The 16,155-nt window shown below is 38.7% G+C and overlaps 2 non-coding genes across 2 annotated transcripts; one reads left to right on the forward strand and one right to left on the reverse strand.

Annotated features, from left to right (window-relative positions):
* The first annotated feature begins 224 nt into the window (after window positions 1–224).
* LOC126019568 (small nucleolar RNA U3) lies at window positions 225–438 on the forward strand. Its single transcript, XR_007499217.1, has one exon. It is a non-coding gene; the product is annotated as a small nucleolar RNA U3 (small nucleolar RNA).
* Window positions 439–11,539: 11,101 nt separating this feature from the next.
* LOC126019503 (U1 spliceosomal RNA) lies at window positions 11,540–11,700 on the reverse strand. Its single transcript, XR_007499185.1, has one exon. It is a non-coding gene; the product is annotated as a U1 spliceosomal RNA (small nuclear RNA).
* Window positions 11,701–16,155: the final 4,455 nt, after the last annotated feature.

Here is a 16,155-nt window from a genome sequence, read left to right on the forward strand (position 1 = left end):
GAGATAGCACAGCGGTGTTTGCCTTGCAAGCAGCCGATCCAGGACCAAAGGTGGTTGGTTCGAATCCCGGAGTCCCATATGGTCCCCCGTGCCTGCCAGGAGCTATTTCTGAGCAGACAGCCAGGAGTAACTCCTGAGCACTGCCGGGTGTGGCCCAAAAAGCCAAATAATAATAATAATAATAATAATAATAATAATAATAATAATAATAATAATAATATATAAAGACTATACTTTCAGGAATCATTTCTATAATATGTTACTAGAGAAGTTTCTCTGATCGTGTAGAGCACCCGAAGCCACGAGGAGGAGTCAGAGCGTCCTCTCCTGAGCATGAAGCCGGCTCTAGGTGTCGCTTCTGCAACTGCCTTTTGCCATTGATGATCGTTCTTCCCTTCCTTTGGAAGGGGTAGAGGGAGAGGATGCAGTCTGAGTGGTAAAGAAATAAAATAGATAGATAAATAAATAAATAAATAAATAAATAATAAATAAATAGTGGCCGGAGAGATAGCATGGAAGTAAGGCATTTGCCTTGCATGCAGAAGGATGGTGGTTCGAATCCCAGCATCCCATATGGTTCCCTGAGTCTGCCAGGAGCGATTTCTGAGTACAGAGCTAGGAGTGACCCCTGAGAGCTGCCGGGTGTGACCTGAAAACCAAAATAAATAAATAAATAGATGATAAAATCGATAAAGCTACTGAGACTGAGAAAGGTTTATGGTTTGGCTATAAATGCAGTCTTTAAACTTTAGGGCTGGGATTCAAATCAGAGTTGTGTAACTTCAAAGTGTTGGCTCTTCACCACCACATCAGTGGTTCTCCGATTACCTAGTGATCTTTTAAACTCTCCAAAACCTACCTAGGAGATTCTGTAGCCAATTAAGTCACAACCTCTTAAGGTGGAACATAGGGGTGGGAGATTTTTGAAATTTCCCTGGTGGTCCCAATTCAGACAAGTTTGGGAACCACCTCAATCCCATTTGAATCTCTTATAACTTGCACTCACTAGTTTGTAAATCTGTCCCTGGGGCCTTCACTAAGTATCACACCACCTTAGTGATTGGCTTTTTTTTGTTTGTTTGAGGGTTTTATTTCTTTGTTTGGCTTTTTGGTGTTGGAATTCAAACTCAGGGCCTCATACATGTGAAGCTATCACTGAGTGCTAACCCTGAGCTCATGTCCAGCTGCCACACAACAGTTAGTCATTAAGTCTGTCCTATGCAGAATGAATGATTGTTTCCCCGGAGACACTGAGAAAAGCTCCTTCCCATCATAAACCCAAACAAGCCAGAGCCACTGGCTGATCACTGTATTTCCCCATTGACAACAAGGAGCTGTCTCTGAGGAGGAAATGAGAAACGTGCCACTCAGGGAGGTCTCCACTCTCCCAAGTAACTAGCTCTGCTGGATCTTGTTGGGGCTATCAGGAGGGGTCCCGGCCAGTCTCAAAGTGGATCAGCTCTCAGTGATGGTGATTACTCATGTGTGTGTGGTAATCAGGGTAGACTGACTACAACATTTTATGTGATTTAACATAATGGGGAGGTGTGTATTCCCTCTCTCTGTGTCCAATCACCACCAGTTCACAATACTTCATTTTTATGAACTTCGCCTATTTTTTTAAATATGCTCCTTTGATTCCTGCAAGCCAAACCCCATGGAAAAATAACGGAAACCAAATGCCAGAGAAATGGCGCCAAGGCAAACACATGTGAGCCCTGAAATAACAGGAGATATTGTGGTCATGTCTGACCTTCTGAACTATGGTATGGTTAAAACAAAAAAGAAATAGCTCTTGCTTTTGCTTAGAGTGAGCATAGTAACAGTTTGCTTGTAATGAGGAAGAGTCTGGATTTCAGGGACTGCTCCTGGAGAAACTAGGGACTCTCTAAAAAGCCAGAAATAAAGTCATTTTAAAGAATTCATGTTAAAAATCAAGAAGCCACCTTTCACCTCTACAATGAGCACAAACCCACTCCTCTGAATTTTTATATGTCAAGAATTAACATCTAGAATCTCTGAACCTTCTACAAATGTTTCTCTTCTAATCGCATCAATGGTTTGATGCAACCTAATGTAGGAAAATGCAAGTTGACTCGTATATTCCAGCAGACTGCAAGATATAAATCTGGAAGGGCCCAAGTGGAAATTTAGAATGATAATCCGGGGTTAAGAATGAGTACAGAAAAGATTCTTGGTTTCCACACAAGCCAATAGTCCCCAACACAGAGGTAGTCTCAGAACTGCTGGGGACTGCCAGCACTTAACATTCCTATGAGATGCCAGCAGCTGCATTCTTGGGCACTCATAACAAGTCACCAGGAGGAATTTGTTCCATGTTACCATTATGGAGAACAGACCACAAGCTACAAAGTTTATGTAAATTAAGACTCATTCCCATGGAAGGGATTCCTGTACTAAAAGAATTGTAAAGTTTACCAGAGAATAAAATATTCATTTTCATATTGTTTAACAGATAATAATGTCACCTTACTTTTATTAAATCATTCACTGTATAACAAAATGTGTGTCTTAAGAGAAAAAAGAAATGCTTTATAGACTTTGTTCTTATAAACAATGGTTGCTATTCTAGAAGTTTTTTTAATAAGGTCATATTTATTTGTCCTTTAATTTTATCTTTATTTTATTTTTATTTTGGAATACAGAAATCAAAATTTACTGCTGGTGGGACTGGTGTTTGAACATTTAATGCCTGAAATTACTGTATTATGAATCACTTGGTAAATCATGCTGTTATAATAAAAATATATTTTAAAAATCAAAACCTTTTTAAGAATTTTTAATGCTCCCAATCATAAAAGTATCTCTCCCATAATTTCTTCTTTAAGGCTTAAATATTTAAATTTTATATTTGGTTTCATAATTTATCTGGAATCTAGTTTTAGTTATGACATAGTAATGAATGTAACATTTTTTTTCCAAAAGGATGAACAATTTTTTTCTAGTTTTGTTGGGAAGAAAAAAAAAATTTCCTCCAAACCCCCACGGTCCTTCTGAAAAATTGACTAATCAAGTGATTAAATTAGTAATGGGCAAATTAATAGGAGAAAAATCAAATTTATAAATAAATATACATGTGAATTCACATAGACATGAATTCTCAGATCAGCAAAGAGAAATAGGGATAAAGGTCATGAGCTAAGAATGGGGTTCTAGGGCTCCTAGAGCAGAGAAGATGGGTAAGGCAAAGAATTTTGTGTAATTAGATGTTTGCTCTTATCTGAAAAGTTTCTATCTTATTCCTGATTTTAGCAAAACTATTTTACTGATGCGTCCTTAAAAATTCTTTCAGCATTCACAGTATTCAAAGTTTCTCCAGGCTCCATGCTCAGGGCTGACTCTAGCGATTTGGGGAGGGAGCATATATGGTGCTGGAGACTGAAGAAGTTGATTTGTACAAGGCAAGTGCCCCATCACTTAGGCTTCTGTTCTTAGTTCAAGAAAATTGACATCAATGTCTAATAATCTGCTTCTTTTTGTTTGTTTTGGGGGATCAGACACTGCTGTGCTCAAAAATCACTCCTATCTCTGCTCTCAAAAGTTACTCCTGGCAGCCTTGGGGAAGGCCATATGGGCTACTGGGGTTTGAACCCAGGTAGGCTTCATGCAAAGCAAATGCCCTACCTTCTGTGCTATTGCTCTGATCCAATTATTTGTTTCTTGAAAGGTTAGCCAAACCACACTCATCTGGTCCTATAAATGAACAGAGGGTAAACTATAACCAATAGATTCCAATTATTTATTTCTTTTTCTACTCCTGAAAATAGTTTTCTTTTTTCCAGGAACATTGATCATTCATAATTTTTCAAATTTATTGGTATACTATCTTCTTTTTAATCTTTACTTCATCTGTGGTCCATTTTTATTTCTAATATTGCTTGTGAGTGAATGCCGTCCTTTTCTTTTCAAAAAGGCATTTTACTAGGTGGGGAAGGTTCCATCAGCACAGAGCTCAGTTACAAAACTGGACAGAGTTACTGGCAGACTTATTGAACATATGTGCCTTAAATGCAAAAACAAACAAAAAAAAGAACTTCTTTTGCTTTAAGTGGTCAAGGTATTTTATGACTTCAGGATACTTTATAATATTCTGACTACTACACTGATCAACAGTCTATAGAAATATCCTTTTCTCGGGGCTGGAGAGGTGGCGCTAGAGGTAAGGTGTCTGCCTTGCAAGTGCTAGCGAAGGAAGGACCGCAGTTTGATCCCCCAGCATCCCATATGGTCCCCCCAAGTCAGGGGCAATTTCTGAGCTCATAGCCAGGAGTAAACCCTGAGCATCAAACGGGTGTAGCCCAAAAATACAAAAAAAAAAAAAAAAGAAGAAGAAGAAAAAATATTCTTTTCTTGCACATGAAAAAATGTTCCACATCACTAATCATCAGGGAGATGTGAATCAAAACAACTATGAGGTACCATTTCACAATGCAGAGATTGGCACACATCACAAAAAATGAGAACAAGCAGTGCTGGAGGGAATGTGGAGAGAAAGGAACTCTTATTCACTGCTGGTGGGAATGCCATCTAGTCCAACTTTATAAAAAGCGATATGAAGATTCCTCCAAAACCTGGAAATTGAGCTCCCATACAATCCAGCTATACCACTGCTAGGTATATACCCTAGGAACACAAAAATACAATTCAAAAATCCCTTCATCACACCTTTATTTATTGCTGTGCTACTTACAATAGTCAGACTCTGAAAACAACCAAGATGCCCTTCAACAGATGAATGATTAAAGAAAGTGTGGTACATATACACAATGGAATATTATGCAGTCATCAGGAGAGATGAAGTCAGGAAATTTTCCCATACATGTACATGCTGAGTGAAATAAGTCAGAGGGAGATAGACACAGAATGGTCTCACTCATCTATGGGTTTTAAGAAAAATAAAAAACATTTTTGCAATAATTCTCAGAAACAAAGAGAGGAGGGCTGGAGGGTCCAGCTCATGATATAAAGCTCACCACAAAGAGTGGTGAGTGCAGTTAGAAAAATAACTACGGCTTCTTCTGAGGAACTGAGCACCGGAAGGGAGCCCTGTCCTACCCTTCTCTGTCTTTCCTGAACTCTGGAAGCTCTCCTCAGAGCCCTGGGAAGTGAACCCCAAAGAAACTACATTCGAGAGCTACCCAGCGAGCCAGTGAGTGAGTGAGAAAAGGCTGCAGGTGGGGGTTTCCAGGCAGAGTGCTGACTGCTCTACCTGCAGAATCTCCACCGGGCTGTGCTTCTTCTGAGGAACTGAGCACCAGAAGGGAGCCCTGTCCTACCCTTCTCTGTCTTTCCTGAACTCTGGAAGCTCTCCTCAGAGCCCTGGGAAGCTAACTCCAAAGAAACTACATTCGGGAAGAGATAACAATGCTATCTAGGCAAAAGCCGGCTCCCTGTGTGTGACACCAGGCGGGGAAAATCCGTGAAAGTACTCCGGCCCAGTGGGGCTCAACTGTGAAAGACTGTGAGTGTGACCTGTCTATGTCTGTCTACTGTCCTCTTGCGTGAAACTCTTGCGAGTGGGGCAAAAAGAGGCTCAGAGGAGCACGGCCGCTCCTCTTCGCTACGTGGCCGTGCACTCTTTCTAAGGAAAGAACTCCATTGCAACAAGAAGGAAAAATCACACTAAGAACGGCGCTATATCACAGAAGCAAACATTTCTCTCTGGACTGTCTTCTCTGTTGCATGCTCGGGCCTAAGACTTGACCCAGTGTGAGGCTTCATCCACGGAGGACTCCCCTCCCTTAGAGGCAAGTCAGCCCATCCAGAAAGGGAGGAGCCAGAGGAGTGTGCTGCCTACATCATATAGACAATGAATACCACTACAACACGTAGAAAAACCCACAATACAAGTGTGACAATGGGGAAACAACGCAGGCCAGCATCAGACATAGAGAATGAAGATGACAATTCTGAGGACCAGATAATGACTGAACAACTAATCAACCTCTCAGATAAGGACTTTAGACTAGCAATATGGAAGGTGCTCAACAGACTCCAAGAAACCATGGATCGAGTTGAACAGAACACTAATAAGAACCAAGAAAATATGAAGGCAGAAATGACAAAACTCCAAACTGAAATAACATGTCAACTAACAGGACTGAAAAAGTCAGTAAACGAAGTGAATGACAAAATGGATAAGCTCTGGGACAGGGTATCAGAAGCTGAGAATAGACTTGGTGCTGTGGAAGATGAGATACATAACAATTCCATACAGCAGGAGAGATTGGACAAAAAACTTAAAGCAAATGAGCAGACAATGGAAAAATTAGTCAAAGAATGGGAACAGACGAAAATAGAAGTCTATGATAAGATCAACAGAAACAACTTAAGAATCATTGGAGTCCCAGAGACCCAGGAAGAAAATTTCCAGGAAGAATCAATGGTCAAGAACATCATTAAAGAGAAACTTCCAGACTAAAGAATATATGTGATCAAATCCTGCATGCCCGAAGAGTACCAACCAAAAGAGACCCCAGAAAAACCACCCCAAGACACATCCTAGTCACAATGACAAATCCCACAGATAGAGACAGAATTCTGAAAACAGCAAGATCAAAAGGGGAAATCATGTTCAAGCAAGCTTCCCTGAGATTTACAGCAGACCTGTCACCAGAAACACTCAATGCCAGAAAGCAGTGGTGGGATATTGTGACAAGACTGAATGAAATGAATGCTTCACCCAGAATACTATACCCAGCAAAACTCAGTTTCCGGTTTGATGGAAGAATACATGGTTTCACAGACAAAAAACAGCTCAGAAACTTCACAGACACAAAACCAGTCTTAAGAGAAAAACTGAAAGACCTAATCTAAGACAAGACTACCCAAAAGACAAACCAAATTTTGAAATAAAGATGGCGTTAAATCCCAGGACAATTCTTTCTCTCAACGTCAATGCATTAAATGCACCAGTTAAGAGACACAGAGTGGCTAAATGGATCAAAAAACTCAATCCAACCTTCTGCTGCCTACAAGAAACGCACCTGAATAGTCAGAACAAACATAGACTCAAAATAAAAGGCTGGAGAAAAATTATCCAAGCAAACAACACCCATAAAAAAGCTGGAGTGGCCATACTAATATCAGATAATGCAAACTTTATACTCAGGAAGGTTGTAAGGGACAAAGATGGACATTTTATATTAATCAAGGGGTACGTAGAGCAGGAAGAATTCACTCTCCTAAACATATATTCACCGAATGAGGGGCCAGCAAAATATTTAATACAACTGTTGACAAATCTGAAAAATAATATCAACGACAACACAATAATTGTGGGGGACCTTAACACGGCTTTGTCAACACTGGACAGGTCAACCAGACTGAAACCCAACAAGAATATACTAGACCTGAGGAGAGAAATGGAAGAAAGAGGCCTAGTGGATATATATAGGACACTCCATCCCCAGAAACCTGGATACACATTCTTCTCCAATGTACATGGGACATTCTCCAGGATAGACTACATGCTGGCACATAAAACATACCTCCATAAGATCAAGAGGATAGAAATTTTGCAGACTACCTTCGCTGACCACAAGGCTCTGAAATTATTTTTGAATTCCAAAGGGACTCAGAAGAAACACTTTAACACCTGGAAGTTAAACAGCCTCATGCTCAATAACCAGTGGGTCCGAGATGAAATCAAGGAGGAAATAAAAAGGTTCCTGGAAACAAATGACAATAAAGACACAAACTCTCAGAACTTATGGGACACAGCAAAAGCAGTACTGAGAGGAAAATTTATAGCTTTGCAAGCACACATCAGGAAGGAAGAAGGAGCTTACCTGAGTAGCTTAATGACACAGCTAATAGAACTAGAAAATGCTCAACAAAAGGACCCAAGAATAGGAAGACAGAAGGAAATAACAAAGCTGAGAGCAGAAATCAACGAAGTGGAAACTCAAAAAACAATCCGAAAGATCAACGAAAGCAAAAGTTGGTTCTTTGAAAAAATAAACAAGATTGATAGACCACTGGCAAACCTAACAAAGAAAGAGAGAGAGAGAAACTTGATAACTCGTATCAGGAATGAAAAAGGAGAGATCACTACTGATATGACAGAGATTCAAAGGGTAATCAGAAACTACTTTGAAAAACTCTACGCCACTAAAAATGAGAACCTGGAAGAAATGGATAAATTCTTGGACTCTTATAATCTTCCACGGTTGAAGGAAGAGGATGTAGCATATCTAAACACCCCCATCACCATTGATGAAATTAAAACAGTAATCAAATGTCTGCCGAAAAACAAAAGCCCAGGTCCAGATGGATTCACTAATGAATTCTATCAAACTTTCCAAGAGGAACTACTGCCAATCTTGGCAAGACTCTTTCATGAAATTGAACAAACAGAAACACTCCCAAATAGCTTTTATGAAGCCAACATCACCTTGATACCTAAACCAGACAGAGACGCTACCAAAAAAGAAAATTACAGACCAATATCACTGATGAATGCAGATGCAAAGATCCTCAACAAAATCCTGGCAAATAGGATTCAATGCCTCGTTAAGAAGATCATCCACTACGATCAAGTAGGTTTCATCCCAGGAATGCAAGGCTGGTTTAACATCCGTAAATCTATCAACATAATACACAACATCAATAACAAGAAAAATAAAAACCACATGATCATATCAATAGATGCAGAGAAAGCATTTGATAAGGTCCAACACCCATTCTTGATCAAAACTCTCAGCAAGATGGGAATGGAGGGAACCTTTCTCAATATAGTGAAGGCCATCTACCACAAGCCAGTGGCAAATATTATCCTCAATGGAGAAAAACTGAAAGCCTTCCCTCTAAATTCTGGCACAAGACAAGGCTGTCCTCTCTCACCACTCCTATTCAACATAGCACTGGAAGTACTTGCTATAGCGATTAGGCAAGAAAAGGATATCAAGGGAATCCAGATAGGAAAGGAAGAAGTCAAGCTCTCACTGTTTGCAGATGACATGATACTCTACTTAGAAAACCCTAAAGACTCTATCAAAAAGCTTCTAGAAACAATAGACTCATATAGCAAGGTGGCAGGCTACAAAATTAACACACAAAAATCAATGGCCTTTCTATATACCAATAGTAATAAGGATGAAATGGACATTAAGAAAACAACCCCATTCACAATAGTGCCACACAAACTCAAATATCTTGGAATCAACTTGACTAAATATGTGAAGGACCTATACAAAGAAAACTATAAAACTCTGCTCCAAGAAATAAGAGAGGACACACGGAAATGGAAACGCATACCCTGCTCATGGATTGGCAGGATTAACATCATCAAAATGGCAATACTCCCCAAGGCATTATACAGATTTAATGCCATCCCTCTAAAGATACCCATGACATTCTTCAAAGAAGTGGATCAGACACTTTTGAAATTCATTTGGAACAATAAACACCCTCGAATAGCTAAAGCAATCATTGGGAAAAAGAATATGGGAGGAATTACTTTTCCCAACTTTAAACTGTACTACAAAGCAACAGTTATCAAAACAGCATGGTATTGGAATAAGGATAGGTCCTCAGATCAGTGGAATAGGCTTGAATACTCAGAAAATGTTCCCCAGAGATACAACCATCTAATTTTTGATAAAGGAGCAGGAAATCCTAAATGGAGCAGGGAAAGCCTCTTCAACAAGTGGTGTTGGCACAATTGGATAGCCACTTGCAAAAAATTAAACTTAGACCCCCAGCTAACATCATGTACAAAGGTAAAATCCAAATGGATTAAAGACCTCGATATCAGCCCCAAAACCATAAGATATATAGAACAGCACATAGGCAAAACACTCCAGGACATTACAGGCATCTTCAAGGAGGAAACTGCACTCTCCAAGCAAGTGAAAGCAGAGATTAACAGATGGGAATATATTAAGCTGAGAAGCTTCTGCACCTCAAAGGAAATAGTGCCCAGGATACAAGAGCCACCCACTGAATGGGAGAAACTATTCACCCAATACCCATCAGATAAGGGGCTAATCTCCAAAATATACAAGGCACTGACAGAACTCTACAAGAAAAAAACATCTAACCCCATCAAAAAATGGGGAGAAGAAATGAACAGACACTTTGACAAAGAAGAAATACACATGGCCAAAAGACACATGAAAAAATGTTCCACATCACTAATCATCAGGGAGATGCAAATCAAAACAACGATGAGATACCACCTCACACCCCAGAGAATGGCACACATCACAAAGAATGAGAATAAACAGTGTTGGCAGGGATGTGGAGAGAAAGGAACTCTTATCCACTGCTGGTGGGAATGCTGTCTAGTTCAACCTTTATGGAAAGCGATAAGGAGATTCCTCCAAAAACTGGAAATCGAGCTCCCATACGATCCAGCTATACCACTCCTAGGAATATACCCTAGGAACACAAAAATACAATACAAAAACCCCTTCCTTACACCTATATTCATTGCAGCTCTATTTACCATAGCAAGACTCTGGAAACAACCAAGATGCCCTTCAACAGACGAATGGCTAAAGAAACTGTGGTACATATACACAATGGAATATTATGCAGCTGTCAGGAGAGATGAAGTCATGAAATTTTCCTATACATGGATGTACATGGAATCTATTATGCTGAGTGAAATAAGTCAGAGAGAGAGAGAAAAACACAGAATGGTCTCACTCATCTATGGGTTTTAAGAAAAATGAAAGACACCCTTGTAATAATAATTTTCAGACACAAAAGAGAAAAGAGTTGGAAGTTCCAGCTCACCTCAGGAAGCTCACCACAAAGAGTGATGAGTTTAGTTAGAGAAATAACTACATTTTGAACTGTCCTAATATTGAGAATGTACGAGGGAAATGTAGAGCCTGTTTAGGTTACAGGCAGGGGTTGGGTGGGGAGGAGGGAGATTTGGGACTTGGGTGATGGGAATGTTGCACTGGTGATGGGTGGTGTTCCTTTTATGACTGAAACCCAAACACAATCATGTATGTAATCAAGGTGTTTAAATAAAAAAAAAAGAAAAAGAAAAATAACTACACAGAGAACTATCATAACAATGTGAATCAATGAGGGAAGTGGAAAGCCTGTCTCGAGTACAAGTTGGGGTGGGGTAGGGAGAAGGGAGATTTGAGACATTGGTGGTGGGAATGTTGCACTGGTGAAGGGGGTATTCTTTATATGACTGAAACCCAACTACAATCCTATTTGTAGTCAAGTGTTTAAATAAAGATATTAATATAAAAATGAAATATCTTTTTTCTAATTTTTAAATACAGAATACTTTCAAGTATTGCTTTCTTTCAATTCATATTATATTGAAGTATGGTCAAATGTATGGTCAGATACTGTTACTAAATCCTTGGAATTTGGTGAGCTTTCGTTGCAATCTAGCATGGAATTAGGATTTGAGATACAGTATATATGTAGAAAGTAGATTAAATTAGTTAATTGGGTTATTCAAAGCTTTGACATTGTTATTAATTTGTGACCTTATCAGTCACTAGGAAATTTTTATTTACTGTGTGTACTTAAATTTTTTTCATAGGGGAGAGTGTGAATGCAGTCCCCCACTACCACAAATTATTCAGTAAATTTTCCCATGTTTGGAGAATCTCAGTGGTCAGCACCTGAAGTGCAATGGGTGAGCCTTGCCCTGGGGAAACTACCTTTGTGATCATGATATCTCCCCTGCCAGATAAGTATTAAAAATTATTTTTATCCTATACATGGATGTACATGGCGTCTATCATGCTGAGTGAAATAAGTCAGAGGGAGAGAGAGAGAGACACAGAATAGTCTCATTCATCTATGGGTTTTAAGAAAAATAAAAGTCATTTTTGCAACAATCCTTAGAGACAATGAAAGGAGAGCTGGAACTTCCAGCTCACTTCATGAAGCTCACCACAAAGAGTGATTAGTGCAGCTATAGAAATAACTACACTGAAACTACCATAATCATGTGAGTGAATGAGGGAACTGGAAAGCCTGTCTAGAGTACAGGTGGGGGTGGGGTGGGATGGAGGGAGATTTGGGACATTGGTGGTGGGAATGTTGCACTGGTGAAGGGGGTGTTCTTTACATGACTGAAACCTAATCACAATCATATTTGTAATCAAGACGTTTAAATAAAAAAATTATTACATAAAAAATTATTTTTATAAGAAGGCAGAACACAGAGGCATTGATCAGGGTAGCTGAACAATTTGGTGGCATAAAGGTGAGAAAATTGTACATAGTATACATGTGTCCCAAACTACAAAGGCTACACCAAAAAACAAGTTTGATAATGAATAGTATAGGAATGGGAGTGATGAACTCAGTGGTCATTGTTGGAGGGATGCTGATTTGGTGTTGGAAAATTATATTCCTAAAACTACTATTAACAGCATTGTAAATTGTGGTGCCTAAAAAATATATTTCCATATTTGACTAATAGGAGACCTTCTTAGTTTCTATGACCTTCTGATATGACTCAATTTTATCTTTGAAACATTCCTTGTTTATTTGGTATATCCCTTACCTAAGATATGAAACTAACATTTCTTCTATAGTCCTAATTTCTGTATGGTGAAATTGTATCTACATACTTAGTATATTGATTAATTGAATTTTTAATCATAAGTCTATAATAAGCTAATTAATTTCTGCTTAAGAAATTTTTGAGCCCATATTTTTAGTGCATGCAAGGTCTGTATAAATTATTTTAGAATTATTAAGAGACTTGTTTTTATCACTAAAAATATATATTTTGTCTTAAAATGTTCCTGTCAAGAGTGAATGCTTCTTTCTGCCCATTTCATCAAAGTTGCCAATGTTAAAGACATTACTGAGTCATTTCTTATATTGATTATCTGGGGAACTATGCCAAACAATTCCAAGACCATGCACAAAGATGAAATCAAATCTAAATTTCTGTGAGGCAAGTCTCTCATCCTTGATCTGTAATGATGGCATTTTTTTCTTGTCTCTCTTAAAAAAAAAATTACCCTCCAATACTTCCAACTTTTAAAAATGAGTCTTGGTAGCAGCCCGAGGTGCAAAGGAGGAGGATATAGGACACATGCTAGGCACAGGGGTGGAGGGAGGACAACATTGGTGGTGGGAATGCTCCTGATTCAATGTCACTATGTACCTAAAATATTACTGTGAAAGATTTGTAATCCACTGTGGTCAAAATAAAAATTATTTTAAAAAATAGTCTTGGAGATTTGGAGCGATAGCAGAGTGGGTAGGTTGTTCACTTTGCACATGGGCAACCCAGGTTGGATCTAGCATCCCATATGCTTCCCTCAAGCAACACCAGAAATGACCCCTAAATGCAGAGCCAGAAGTAAACCTTGAGCATGCCAAGTGAGGCCCCAAACAAACAATCAAACAAAACACACACACATACACACATACACACACACACACACACACACACACACACACACACACACACACACACACAAAGCAAAAATTGAATCTTGGGCCAGATTAGTACAAGAGGTAAACTTGTACGCAGCTGATCCTGGTTCAAATCCCCAGCACCATATATGATTCCCTGACTACTGCAGAAATAGTCCCTGAACATCACTAGATGTTGCCCAAAATCCTATCCAAATTAAATTAAATTAAGTTAAAAATAAAAACACAAGGGTCTCAGTGCCAACTTTTCACTTCAGGTGGTTTCCCAGCCTCATTCCATATCTTCCTATATAGCCACAGCATCTGTTATATTCTTTATCACTACATTTTCACTATACCTCTTTATTATCACACTATTTACTTATTATTGCAAAGGGAATTTTTTAACTAAAGGAGATAAGTCATCTAATACTATCAGAACCAGAAATTGTCTTTATCACATTTTATAACTGCGTGAGATCATTGTTTTTTGCATTTCTAACCTGAAACCAGTGGGCTGAGAGTAGGATTGTGATCGGTTTGAGCAAGAGCTTTGTGTTCCTGCTTTTTCAGGATATTCTCTTGATTCTATCGTTCAGACAGATATAATTCTGATCATTCACACATTCTAATTCTTTCTATTCTCTTTGTTTTGTGTTTTACCTGTCCCTCTATTTCTACTGAAGGCAAAATGTAGGAGTAGGAAAATCAGGGGGATTCAATGGATTTTCAGTTAAAGAATACTGCTGATGACAATCACAGCATTAATTATCAGAGCTAGCATTTATTAACATTTAAATAAGCCAGGTCTTGATAAAAAAGCTTTATACATTTCATTGAAATTTAAAAATCCTGTAAGTCACTGGATCATAGAAATGCTAAACAACGTTCACACCACACATCTAAAAAGTGGTAGTGATCCGTGCCTTAGTCATCTAAAGCCAGAGCTTGCACCAGCCTGTACTCTAACTCTCTTCAACATTCCATTGAATGTTTAAATTCCTTTTCTTAATACTCCCTTCATCTCCTCCCTACACACTATATTAACTTAGTACTTTTATCTCATCTCTCATTAGATGGCAAAAGGATGTTGTGGAAATATAGGATACTGAGTGAGAACTATCTGGGCTGCTAAACTCAGCTTAGGTGACACCTCCTTCAAGGAAGCTTCCTTGAATGCCTGCAGGCTCATTACTTTCCCCATGGTTTTTGTAAGTACACTGAAGCCATGACTGTTTAATTTTGTAATTCTTTCCTAATAGTCTAAACTTTTGTATTCTTCTTTTTTTTTATTGTGATCTACAAAGTTCCTCATAGTTCTAATTTCTTAAGTGTAGGGAGACTCTCATTCTACTTGTATTTTCTCACACAGAAGGGACATGTCCTGAACATAAAGAACATAGAGTACACACTTGATAAATGAGGAAGTAATTATGTGAATGAATGAAATTTTTTTCTTCCTGGAGAGCAACTCCTTAGCCATATATATTTCCAAGGATGGATGTGCTTCTTCTTCTCAAAACAAATACGAACTTAATCTGTGTCCTAAAGATATAAAAAAGATCATATTTTTCTCATTTGTGCCTGTTTTCCAATTACTAAGGTGTCACAGAACAAGCATGAAGACACGTTGGGTCCTATGGTCTTAGATTGCCTCAGCCTGCAGAATTCTATTGTCTCGTAGCTTCAGTGTAAATATGCTTATTCCATCCAGCTCTGAAGAACATTCTATTTCACCCTGTGCCCAAGCATTGCCCTCCTCTTTTCTCACAGAATTACCACCAGATGTTCTTCCTCCCTGGGTGGCCGTTCTGGGAAACCCTGTAAATTTTTGAAATTGGCCCATTAGTCCTGAAAGCAGAACTTCTATGTCTTATTTTCTTTATGTCAAAAGGAGTTTTTCGTGGGGATGGCTACTAAGAAGGCAAAAAAAAAAAAAAAAGAAACAAATCCCAGACTAATAGTACTATATAACAGGTAAGGGACTTGCCTTGCAAGCTGCCAACCAGGCTTTTATCCTCCAGTATCGTATATGTCCCCCCAAGTCTGCCAGGAGTGATGCCTGAGCACAAACCAAGATTAAGTCTTGAGCACCAATGGGTGTGGCCCCAAAACCAAATCCCAGGCATACATTTAAATCCACCTGCCTGAGGCTAACAGTAAAGGCAGCTTTGTTTCCCATTCATTAAAGGTGATGAACTTCTTTGCCACATGGCTCAGTTACCTGAATCCTCTTAAACCACACTCATGCTTTATGTGCCCAAGAGTTGCTGAAACAATTTCTTTCCCCATATACACAGAAACACAGTTCTTTTTAATTGGCCCCAGATGGAATGTATTAGTTCCTCCTCCTATTCCATAATAAATCCTTGTAATTAAATAAGAACTATGTATTATTCTTGTGCATGCAGAAACCAGAAGTTTTTCTCAGCATAGACAATGAGAGAAGTGAGAGATGAAAATATTATGATAAAAAACTTTTTATGAAGAAGAAATAGGAGGGTTTTCAAGACAGACAGGGATAAGTTTAGGAGAATCTGTTTATCTTAGGCTTCTCTTCTGTTTACGGATGAAAGAAGGTGACTCCATGGATAAGACCCTGGAGCTCAGTCAGAGGCAAAAACAGTCAGAGATTTGAAACCTAAATTTGAACCCTCTCACTGCAGTGTACTTCCTGTGTGATACTAGGCAAATAACTTTTCTGAATTTCAGTTTGTTTTTCAGTAAAATTGAAATAATCCTTTTATTCTCTATCACAAGTTAATTATGAAC

Source organism: Suncus etruscus, chromosome 9 (genome assembly GCF_024139225.1).
Source record: "Suncus etruscus isolate mSunEtr1 chromosome 9, mSunEtr1.pri.cur, whole genome shotgun sequence".
In the NCBI taxonomy this organism is placed as follows: Eukaryota; Metazoa; Chordata; class Mammalia; order Eulipotyphla; family Soricidae; genus Suncus; species Suncus etruscus.